Source organism: Giraffa tippelskirchi, chromosome 11 (assembly GCF_054371585.1).
Source record: "Giraffa tippelskirchi isolate mGirTip1 chromosome 11, T2T-mGirTip1v1.2.pri, whole genome shotgun sequence".
Classification (NCBI taxonomy): Eukaryota; Metazoa; Chordata; class Mammalia; order Artiodactyla; family Giraffidae; genus Giraffa; species Giraffa tippelskirchi.
The window spans coordinates 66,184,932-66,197,903 of record NC_137285.1 but is presented as its reverse complement, the minus strand read 5'-3'; positions in this window follow the sequence as shown (position 1 = coordinate 66,197,903).

The window sequence follows — 12,972 nt, the reverse complement described above, 5'->3', positions numbered from 1 at the left end:
GGGATTCTCCAAGCAAGAATACTGGAGTGGGTTGCCATTCCCTTCTCTAAGGGATCTTTCTGACCCAGGAATTGAACCCAGGTCTCCCGCATTGCAGGCAGATTCTTTACTGACTGAGCTACAAGGGACGTCCATTATTCTTATATATGAGTCCAAAACAAAAAAGGACAACTTATCATCCTTAATTTTTTCATCATATGAGGATAGAGACATTTGTCATTGTTCCAGGGTGGGGGGCATTTTATCAGTGAACCTCTGAGTTGCCGGTGGTTGAGCCCATATGTATGTGTTGACAAGGGTAAATCCAAGGGAAATTGCAAAGTAAAAATGCCCCTGCCTTAGGCTCCTAGAACACACAACGCAGAAGAAAGATGGGAGAACAGGATACTGTGCAGAACAAGTGTGGACTTCACAACACAATCACCATCTCTCAAGCATCTGAGGGTTTATTTTATGAGTAGGAACAACTGCTGGACCCTGTCCCATCAAATGTCAGGTATATGCCTGGAAAGATAATGTACCAGCAGAATTAAATAGTTCCCCATGGGTTCCTGGTATCTAGTATAAATATATTTTTAATCAATTTATTTTCTGTTTTGTTACTCTAAGACTTGATGACAATGCAAATTACTACTATGTTTTAGGATGTTTATGAGCTCTAACTTACACTGAGTAGATGTTTGGATCATAACCAAATTCCCTAATGTGCTTTTGAGATTCTTCATAATTTGGCCACTTTTTACAGCTTTTCTGACTCCTCACCTGACTTCAAGTTCTAGAAAATCTGAAGCACTTTCAGCTTAGGAAGAGCTGTGCTGGGTTAACCAGGCACCATTCCTGTCTTCAAGAAAATCAATGAGGATTATAATATGGATAATAAAAGCTACATATATACCAGCACAGACCTAATTCAGTCTTGAGAGCATAGAAGGCTTCCAGGGAAAATGTCTAAATATAGGAAGATAGTTAAGTATTAGGGAATTGAGTTTGTGTGGACAAGTATGTTTTACAAAGGAAATAGCCTGTGCAGATGCCTGGAGATCAGAAGTTCCTACAAACATTTTTTAGCTTACCCAGAGTTTCAATTGGTTCACAGTATCTAAAGTGCTAATTATCATGGGTATATGTGAGATGAGTTCTCAGTATAAATTTTTCTTCTAGGTTTTAAGTTTCACAAGCTTACTATGCCCATACTAATTACAGAAAAATAAGAAACAAGTCCACAAAAATTAAGAATGGAATGATATATGCATCATTTTACAAACTGCTATTCCTTAAGTACAGTATTCTTCCCTAAACTGTAATGCCCGTTAATTGTTTAATTTCACTCACTGTTAAATTGTTCTCCATCTTCATTAGACTGAAGGCAGGTGGTCTCCATGAAAGATAAGTCTTAAAATTAAACTTGGCTTTGAGCAGCTGTTTCTCTTCTGTAATCTTTTACATTTCATACAATTCAGGCTCACTGCTCTTCCTGACAATATCCTCATTCAAAAACACAAAAAGCAAAGCAGGAAGAATGTTATAAACTGTGTGTTCTAAAAGCATGACATCTCTGAACCTTCATTTCAGCCTGACCCCTCTCATTTATCATCCCTGGCCTCATTACCAAGTTCTTCTAGTCACCCCTTATGCCACTAGAAAAATACATTGGATGAGAACTTGGCAAAATGTAGCTCTTCTTTAGCTAAATATACACGTGTGATACACAAATGTGTTCAGCAAAGAAGTAGGGTGAATGAACTTCTCATGTACCGCAGTGGCACATCTGTTCTCCACAAATTTCAATTGAGAAAAATTAGTTTGGAGCTGGTCCAGCAACTAAAAACTTTTGTGTTCAGTTACTGGTACTTTCTTTGATTCACAGTGAGATGTGTCACAAATATCTTACCCTTTGTCACTCAGTTTTCCTCTTCTGTTAAACAGCTATGAAGCCTCCTGGTCTCCATTTTCCTACTGCTTGTGGTTCCTAATTTCTGTGTATAGTTTCCACTGACTTCAATGTGTCCACTTAGGAAAGGAGCTACATACAGGTGAAGAAAAAAAAAAAGAGGTTTTTCTGCTTTGCAGAACAACTTGATTAGTCAGAATTTGAGGTACAAATATAATCTTTGTAAGTCTATTTTGAATGCCAAGTTTTGATGTTGAAATATGCCCACATTTTTACCTATCACTGTGGCATTTATTTTTTTACTCCAAAAGATAAAATGCCATGTTATAATTCTAGAGGTTTTGATAGGAAATATTAACATCCTTCAATTTAGTTTTCTAACACATTTTCTTTGATGAGGCTCCAAAGATACACAAAAAATTCAGTGTTTTTTTTTTTTAGTTCCAACAGTAAATTACTTTTTATTCTAATTACCTTTGTGTGTTGCCTAATTGTGCTGCCTGATGTTTAAAAATAAAAGTAAAAACTTCGATGAAAATGAATCTGTGGCAATGCTCTTCTTCCAAAGAGCACAAAGAAATTTATAAATACTTTTCAACCATTTTTGATTTTCTAATTTGAAATGATACATCATGTGAGAATTGCAGACAATTGTTTCTTATGAAATTGCTACCCATATGAAGCTTAGTATCAGCTCTTATAAGTCATTTCCTATGATTTCTGAGTCGTTTGGGGAAGAGTTACACATCTGTACATAGTTAAGTGACCTAAATTACTTTAGCTTCTGATTCATCATGCCTCCACCCTATTTTTATATTTAGCTCTATCTTTTCCCAAACTTCAATGTTAATATAGAGCAAGTTCATACATAGTCTCCAAACCTATAGCTTTCTTGTTTGCTTCCGCAAAGAGATTTTTGCATCTTTTCTCCTCCTAGCTGTCTCTTATTCAAGTTCTAATTATACAATCATGGCAAGCAAATATAAAGAATCTTAAAGCTGGAAAGATATATAAAAATTGACTGGTTTCAACCTCATAAATAATACAGAAGTAGCCTTCTTAAATTCCCTGGCAAGTAATGCAGACTTTGAACAGTACCAGCACAGAGAGTCCATTAAATCACAAAGAAACTGATTTCTCATATTTTCAAATTAAGATATTTTACTTACTGTTCCGATGGGAACTTTTACTTGCTCTGATGAGAACAATCTCCCTCCAAGCCTTTGCATAACTTACTTCCAAAATTATTTGACTCTACTTTAATGTTAACTAGCAAGACTTGTAGTCATTCTTATTCTCTTATCCATCTTAAATTTTTCCCACAATTCTTATTGCTACCTGACTTTACACTATAGATGTATTTGTTTATTTGTTGGTTATCTGATGCCACATAGAATATAAACTTCAAGAAAGGAGGGACTATATTTTATTACCATGGAATCCCCAGTCCCTAGAATAATGCCTGGTATATAGTAGGTACCAGAAATATTTGTTGATTAATTGAATATTGAATTTAAATGAGCATCCCTATAATTTTACCTACTGATCCAAGCTCTGCTTTTTGGAATTGAATAAGAGCAAACATTCTCCATGTAAATTGGTACAGCCACTATGGAGAACATTATGACGATTACATAAAAAACTAAAAAATAGAGCTACCATATGATTCAGCAATCCCACTCCTGGGTATATTTAAGAAAGAAACATACTTCAAAAAGATGTATGCACTCCAATGCTCAAAGCAGCTCTATATACAAGTGGGCAACCTAAATGCCCATCAATAGATGAATGGATAAAGAAGATGTGGTGTACATATGCAATAGAATACTACACAGCCATAAAAAAGAATGAAATAGTGCCTTTTGCAGCCACATGGATGGACCTAGAGATTATCATGCTAAGTGGAGTAAGTCAGACAAAGAAAGAGTATATATCTTATTCCACTTATATGTGGAATCTACAAAATGAACTTATTAAAAAAACAGAACTGAGCTAGGGAACTTTAAAGGTAATAGAAAGGAGGATATTGAGTATCCATGAAGAACCCATTTAGAGGTATGGAATTAGACTCAGTGGAAATCTCACAGATTGGGGACTTTCTCTACTAATGTTATACAGACCAAAGGAGGGGAGGGGAAGACACGGTGTTAATGGCCCAAGTCTGAGGCTGGGCAAGGTGGGTGCCTGACCTTTTAATGTAATTATGAGGGTGACATTCTGGTCATACGATACATGTTGAAAGGTAAATAGAGAAATTAAACAGAGAAAATAAATGTTTGACACAGAAAACATTTTAAGAATTTGAAATACGCAAAGTAACTATTTACAATGAAGGATGCATTAATATATATTCTTTACTCCTTTCCTCTATTCTTTATTACCATTCTTGGCTTTCAAAGTATCTTAAAAACTTGCTCTAGATTAAAATTATATCTAAAACTATATCTAAAATCTCACACTTCTTTGAGGTGTCCTGACTTTTTTGTTCTACTTCTTAGCATCTTTGTATGTGGAAAATTCTCTTTATTTCATATTTGAGTATAAATAAAATGTTACCAAAATGACTAAAATTGGGTATTGCATACTATCTTGCATACCTGGCATACCCCAGTTTATTTACAATCTTGTCCAGGTATCTTACTTATTAAATGAGTATGTGCTAAATCGCTTCAGTCATATGTGACTCTTTGCGACCCTATGGACCATAGCCTGCCAGGTTCCTCTGTCCATGGAATTCTGCAGGCAAGAATAATGGAGTAAGTCTCCATGCCCTCCTCCAGAGAATCTTTCTGACCCAGGACTGAACCCATGTGTTATGTCTCCTGCATTGGCAGTTGGGTTCTTTACCACTAGTGCCATCTGGGAAACCTAAATGAGTAAAACTAATCCTGAATAACTGATAAAAATGGAGGATGATTGTAATGTGAATAAATTCTATCCACAAACCTGATTCTAGACAATGGTTTCAACTACCTTGTCAACAATTTCTTTGTAAATATTCCTAATTAGAAGAATTATTTGGATTTCAGTCTCATCTGCTTACCAAATAGGTAAGCCCATCCCAAAGAACCCAGGGCAGAGCATAACACCCAAGGGTACACTTGCTGGTTCTGTCAGGCTTCCTCCCCCCAAAATCAAGTATACAGACATCCTCAGGTCTTGGTGATTGAGAAAATCATCTTCCTTAAGAGTTGCTTGACAGATACATCTTCCTCATTATTTCATCCTCAACATGAAGTCTTCCTTTTCTTAATCTCCAACTCTTTCTTTTCTATCAAATGCAACTTACAGTAAAGGCAGAAATAACCTCTGATAATTCACTTAGTCATCTCTCAAATCAATGCCTGTCAGTGTCCTGCTTTGCAAGGACTTGTTTATATTGCTCTGCTTTAGATATTCAACTTTGTATTTCTTTAGATAAAGTGATAAAATGCATCCAATAACATTTTCCAGAAACAAGAGTTAATTTTAGGTATTCTTTCTGACAGTGTCCTAAAATGTTTATAATATAATCTGGGCAATTTTGGGGATCCATGATAGAACTTGGATTCCTAAGTAAGGATACTTTGGTTACTTTTCCATTGCTATGTTGTTACATTATCACAGTATCACAAACTTTGTTTTGTTGTTCTCCAGTCACTCAGTCATGTCCAACACTGTGACCTCATGGACTGCAGCATGCCAAGCTTCCTTGTCCTTCACCATCTTCTGGAGCTTGCTCAAACTCAAGTCAATTGAGTCAGTGATGCCATCCAACCATCTCATCCTCTGTCGTTCCCAACTCCTCCTGCTTTCAATCCTTCCCAGCATCAGGGTATTTTATAACAAGTTGGCTCTTCACATCAGGTGCTCAAAATATTTGAGCTTCAATTTCAGTATCAGTCCTTCCATGAATATTCAGGACTGATTTCCTTTAGAATTGACAGGTTTGATCTTCTTGCACTCCAAGGGACTCTCAAGAGTCTTCTTCAACACCACAGTTCAAAAGCATCAGTTCTTTGGTGCTCAGCCTTCTTCATGGTCCAAATCTCACATCCATACATGACTACTGGAAAACCATAACTTTGACTAGACAGACCTTTGTTGGCAAAGTAATATCTCTGATTTTTAATATGCTGTCTAGTTTTGTCATAGATTTTCTTCCAAGGAGCAAGCGTCTTTTAATTTTGTGGCTGTGGTCACCATTTGCGGTGATTTTGGAGCCCAAGAAAAGAAAGTCTGTCACTGTTTCCATTGTTTCCCCATCAATTTGCCATGAGGAAATGGGACCAGATGCCATGACGTTTGTTTACTGAATTTTGAGTTTTAAGCCAGCATTTTCATGCTCCTCTTTCATGAACTTAACAGCTTAAAACACGATGAATTTATTAACTCACAGTTTCCAAGTGTTGGGACTCCAGCACAGTTTGCTAGTTCCTCTGCTTACAGTCTCACAAAGCTATAAAGTGCTAGCTATAGTTATGATTTCAACTGAGGCTTAAGGTCTTCTTCTAGGCTTCTTGGCCACTGGTAGAATTCAGCTCCTTCAATTATAGGACTGAAATATTGTCTTTCTTCCTGGCTACTACTTGAGGCCCATCAACTTTAAGGAAGATGATTACTCTCAATCACCAGGACCTGGGGATGTCTGGATGCTCAAATTCTAGAAGAGGAGGCCAGACAGAGCCATTCTCAGCTCCTTAAGGCTACCCATGGTTCTGTCATGGGTTCCTCTATACAGTGTGGCAGCTTATTCTTCAAGGCCAGCAGGACAACATTTCTTTTGCTTTTAATCTCCCCTTCTAGTCTGTTAAGACAAAATCTTCTATAAAATAATAAAATCACAGGAATGACTAGCCTATCATATTCACAGGTCCCACCAACATTCAAGCAGAGTTGATTGTAGTACAACAAATGATGGGAGCAGGGTCCCAAGATGGTGGAGGAACAGGACGGGGAGACCACTTTCTCCCCTACAAATTCACCAAAAGATCATTTGAATGTCGAGAAACTTCCACAAAACAGCTTCTGAATTCTGGCAGAGGACACCAGGCACCGAGAAAGGCAGCCCAATCTCTTCAAAAGAGGTAGAAAAAAATATAAAAGATAAAAACAGACACAAAAGAATTAGGGACAGAGACCCATTCTGGTGAGGGAGCCATGAAGGAGGAGAAGTTGCCACACAATAGCAAAACCTCACAGGCATGTCAGTGGGGGGCTTTGGAATCTCAGAGGGCAACAGAACAGGACAAAAAATCAGAATATGCACCTAAGTGAAACTACCAGTGGAGAAGCTGCTCAGACTCTCCTATCCACCAGCAGTGAATGGGGGCTAGGCAGGGAGGTGTGGGCTGCGTTATTGGTCCTTAGGGTAAGGACTGGCTTGAATGCCCTGAGAACCATCTGAGGGAGCTAATGTGACATAGCAGCCCAAAACTTTGATCACCAGAGAGACAAAAAGGAAAAGAACCTTTCTTGCAAAAGTCTCTAACACTGCACAGTGACCCCAGTTGTGCTCACTGAATAAAGGATGGTGCCTTAGGGAATACCAAAGGCGAGCAAGCCGGCTGCCATTTAGGGACTTCACTCCCCAGAGGCAGAGAGGCAGGTGTGTGAGAGCCAGAGCCCAAAAGCAAGGGGCTACTGCAATCTCGGCCCCAGCACCGAACTATGAGCAGGGTGCCAGTTGCTACCATATTTTCCTGGGGTACTGATGGCTCACATTGAGAGAGGCAATTCCTAGGCAGATTGATAAGAAGACCAGGGTCCCCAAGGAGGAGAAAGGGGTCTGGGGCTCTCGAAGTGGAGATTGGGGGTCTGGAATTTTCAAGGAGGAGAAAAGGACACACATTTTTTCCCCCTCTACATTCCTTCTTCTTAGTCAATTACACAACTCAGTTTAAACTCTGTACTAGGGATTATACAACAACAGTGTATCCAGCTGGAGGACAGTTTCTCCTTCCTGAAAACCTTCTGACTAATCCTGGTATCTTAGAATGTATATTGTGGGAATGGGTCTGGAGGATCTTTCTATTGTTAAATTCTAATCTTGTTATCCTAAAATGTAAATTGTGGGAGTGGGTCTGGTAAAATTTTCACAACCTTGAGACATTCTTTTGATTCATTGTAATAACTAATTAAAAGGTATGTAACTCCATTGCTAACACTAGCAAGGGGGTACTCCTTCTGCCCCCTACTGATGTCTACGACAGAAGCTTTCTCTATCCCTTTTATACTTTAATAAAACTCTATTGCACAAAAGCTGTGAGTGATCAAGCCTCGTCTCTGGCCTCGGATTGAATTCTTCTCTTCTGGAGGCCAAGAATCCCGGCGTGTTTTCGTGGGTCAGCAACAACCTTTCATCTTGGGGGCTCATCTGGGATGCTTCAGGACAAGATAAAGATGCTCAGAGCTCTAGTTCTTTGTTCTCCTAGAGAACACGTTTTCTTCTGTACTTTACTAACTCTATGGTGTGCTTGTGTGAATGAATGACACGCCCTGTGCCCAGCAAGTGAGAAGCCCTGCTCTGCGGTTCCCTGGTGACCTCATACGGCTTATGGCAGAAACCTGTCAAGGGTTTATACCGACCTGCAAATGCCAAGAGGCACCCAATGTCTCCTTTGGGGACCGACCAGAAATGGGCAAAATGTGTGGACTGAACTCTCCCTTCTCAGTCAAACTTTCCGGTCTCTTTGACCATTTGATAACTCCTTGGGAATTAGAAGTACTAACCTAATCTGTCGGATCATAGACTTTCAAGAGACTTGTGATCCATGCTGTTACTGTGTACTGTTACTTAGGTCCCAAACTTGGATTGGTAGTCAGGAAGCGCCTAGCCTCGCTAGGAATCAAAAGTTCGGAAGCTAGATGGAGCTCTAACTCTAAGAGCATCTCTGAGGTTAAAGGTTACTCAGATTGGAACCGCGATGGGTTTTTTCCTTTGGTAACGCTAGCTCTTAGTGGACCAGAGGAGGATCTTATACTGGTATGGTGATGCTTGGAAGGAACATCTCAGTTTTATGTTCGTACTGGTCTTATTGTGGTCAGGAATATACTCAGGGTCCTGCACAGGCACTTAGGTGATGAATGTTTCCCCTAGTGGTCTTAGCCTGGGAGGCATTCCGGAAGATTACTCTGCTTGCACCCCAGGAGGCATCAGAGGCAAGCAAGATTTTACTGGTGAGGAGCTGGACATCAGTCAGGGATGCCATCAGGTCTACCCCTGGTGCATCTCCACCCCGACTCAGTGGTAGAACCGGGAGGGATGAGTACGGTGCCTACATTGGTAAGGGACAGACTAAGTCCAACCAGGAAAGAAAAGCTTCAGTGTAAAGTCTGTCTACACCCTCATCTAGAGCAGGGAGGGACACCTCCAGTAGAAAGAGGGCGCTGGTCGCTTTTTCTCTCTTACAGATGGGAGCTAACAATTCCAGCCTCACTCCTTTGAACTGTATCCTGATAAACTAAGATAGATTTGATCCCCAGAGCTTAAAGAAGACACACCTGGTCTTCCTATGTGATACTGCATGGCCACAGTAACCATTGGAGGACAGCGAAAGGTAGCCGGTTAGAGGGTCTCTTAATTATAATACTGTTTTACAGTTAGACCGGTTCTATAGAAAACAAGGGAAATGGGTAGAAGTAGCATATGTGTTGCCCTTTTTCTCTGTGAAATATGCCAGACTTGTGTCCTAAGGGTATAGATTTGGGTGTGACACCTTCAGCTCCCTCTTGTCCTCCTACTTTGCCCCCGTACCCGGGGCTCCAAATTGAGCAAACTGAAAGTCAGTGACAACCTCGACAAGAAGGGTTGCCTTGGTCTCAGTAAAAACCCAAATTGAGATTCAAACTGCCCAAGTAGAGGTCCAAACAACACGACCCCAGACTACTCTGGTTTCAATAGAAACTCAGACCATCGAAGTAAGAGATGAGATGGAGGACAGGAGACAAAGAGATAAAGAAAAACAGGTCTATCCAATCTATCCCTGGGATCATATGTGCAGAACAGCCAGAAAGGCTGAGGAACAGCCACACAAGCTGTTGCCTCTTCATGAAGCACCCACCGGGAGAAATAATCAATCTATGATACTTAATAAGTTCTTTTCTTATCAAGAAATACAAAGAATCAAGGAGGATCTTGGAGACTAGTTAGAGGACCCAGAAAAATACATTAGAGCTTTTAAAGGTGTTACTCTAATTTATGACCTTACTTGGAAGGATGTGATATATATCTTGGGACAAACGCTCACTTCTGACTGAAAAGTCGAGTTTTGGGGAAAGTGGTTGCTTATGGAGATGAATGGCTTGGTAATGAATCAGTAGGGAAGAGGGAGGACGAGATAGCCGACCTCCCCACTGGGAATCAGGCGGTCCCAACTATAGAATCAGACTGGGACTATAACACGGCTAAAGGAAGATGGGATCAGAGTCATTTTGTTAGATGTATTCTTGAAGGACTCAGGCAAGTGCGTGCTAAGACTTTAAAATATGCCAAATTGGCAAACATAGAACAGGAGGAGAAGGAAGCTCCTGGTAAATTCCTAGATAGACTGAGAGAAGCCCTTCGCAGATTCACTGAGATTGATCCTGAAAGTGAAGAGGAACAATGATCTTAAAAGATAGATTTCTCACTCAGTCAGCTCCAGATATCCGCTGTAAGCTATTAAAACAGGCGAATGGACCAAGTCAGTCTTTAGATAATCTGTTACAACTGGCTCAGACAGTCTATTATGGTAGGGAACATGAGGAATATAAAGAAAGGCAGAAAAAGACAAAGGAACAGGCAGAAGCCTTCGCAATGGCTGTAAACACCGTCCTTAAACAACCTGAGAAAAATGCCCAGAGGGACACAGGTGAAAAGGGATGGGCTTGCTATTACTGTGGAAAGGAGGGGCACCTCAAGTGGGATTGCCCTCAGGCATCTAAGCTGCCCCTGGCTCCTTGTCCAGTCTGCAAAGGACCACACTGGAGGAGAGACTGCCCCCAGAGGCGTAGGTTTCACGGGTTGGACTCTCAAGACAATCAGGACTGAAGGTGCCCGGGGGTCCCCACACAAGCTCCCATCCTAATTACACCTGAGGAACCCCGGGTATTAATAACTGTGAGGGGCCAATCCATTGATTTCCTTTTAGACACTGGGGCAACTTACTTCATGCTTACTGAAGCCCCCGGGCCACTTTCTTCCCAATCCGCTTCCGTAATGGGACAGTCTGGATGAGCCTAAAAGTATCACTTCTGTTGTTCTGTAACTGGGACTCTGCTATTTTCACACGAGTTTCCGATCGTGCCAGAGTCTCCCTCACCCCTTTTGGGAAGGGATATACTGAGCAAGGTCCATGCCTCTGTTTCGAATATGGAGCCCTCCCTTTCTCTCCCTTTAATTGAACAAAATGTAAATACTAGGGTGTGGGATGATGGAAAATCTGTGGGTCGAGCACAAAATGCTATTCCTGTAGTTATCAAGCTCAAAGACCCGCACTTATTTCCACATAAGAAGCAGTATCCACTGAAACCTGAGGTTAAGGAAGGGTTAAAACACATCATCAAAAATTTAAAGGAGCAGGGACTATTAATTCCCTGTAACAGTCCGTGCAACACTCCTATTTTGAGTATAAAGAAATCAAATGGTAAATGGAGACTAGTTCAAGATTTACGGATAATAAATGAGGCTGTAGTCCCTTTACACCCCGTGGTGCCTAATCCTTATACTCTATTGTCTGAAATTCCTGAACAAGCCAAATATTTCTCAGTAATTGATTTAAAAGATGCCTTCTATTCAGTGTCTTTGGTGGAGGAAAGTCAGTTTCTATTTGCCTTTGAAGACCCTAGCAGCCAGCTTCTTAGTTAACCTGGACAGTTTTGCCCCAGGGATTTCATGACAGTTCTCACTTATTTGGACAAAGTTTGTCACGAGATCTACTAAACTTTAATAGTTCTGAAGCAGTGGTGTTACAATATGTAGATGATATTCTGCTCTGTGCTGAGACAGAGAAAGCGTATTCACAAGCCTCAGAAGATTTCTTAAACTTTCTAGCAGGCTGCGGTTACAAGGCATCAAGAGAAAAGGCTCAGCTTTGCCAACAATCTGTTAGATATCTGGGCCTAATCATATCAGAAGGGACTAGGACCATAGGCCCCAAGAGAATTAAACCTATACTAAATCACCCCCTACCTATGACTTTAAGACAACTGAGAGGATTTTTGGGAATCACAGGCTACTGTCGCATTTGGATCCCGGGTTATGGGGAACTGGCCCGGCCTTTATATAAACTTATAGCTGAGACTCAGCAGGCCCAAACTGACTAACTGGTTTGGTATCCAGATACTCAAAAGGCTTTTAAGGTTCTTCAGACTGCTCTCCTGCAAGCTCCTGCTCTGAGCTTGCCCACACGGTCAGAATTTAATTTGTTTGTCACTGAAAGAAAAGGTATGGCCTTGGGAGTTTTGACACAACCCTGAGGGCCTCACCAGCAACCTATTTCTTATCTAAGCCAAGAATTAGACGTAATTTCACCTGGCTGGCCCCACTGTTTAAGAGTAATTGGGGCAGCAGCTTTATTAGCACCTGAAGCTTTAAAAGTAATTAATGGATGAAATCTTACTGTATTGACTTCTCATGATGTGAGTGGAATCTTAAATTCTAAGGTTAATACTTGGATGACAGACAGTAAGCTTCTTTAATATCAGTCACTGTTGTTAGAAGAACCAGTAACTAAGCTTAAAGTTTGTGGAAATTTAAATCCTGCCACTTTCCTCTCTGAGAAGGAAAATGAAACACCTGATCACGATTGTTCCCAATTTCTAACTTTAAACTATGCATCTCCAGAAGATATAATGGATACCCCATTAGACAATCCTGACATGGAAATATTTAGAGATGGCAGTTCTTTTGTTTGGGATGGAAAGCGTAAAGCAGTTTACGCCATGGTGACTGCTGAACAGATTTTAGAAGCAAAATCTCTCCCCCCAGGGAACCAGTGCTCAGTTAGTGGAGCTTGTGGCTCTGACCCGAGCTCTAGAGTTAAGCAAAGGGCAATGGGTAAATATCTACACTGATTCTAAGTATGCTTATTTGACTTTACATGCTCATGCAGCAATATGGA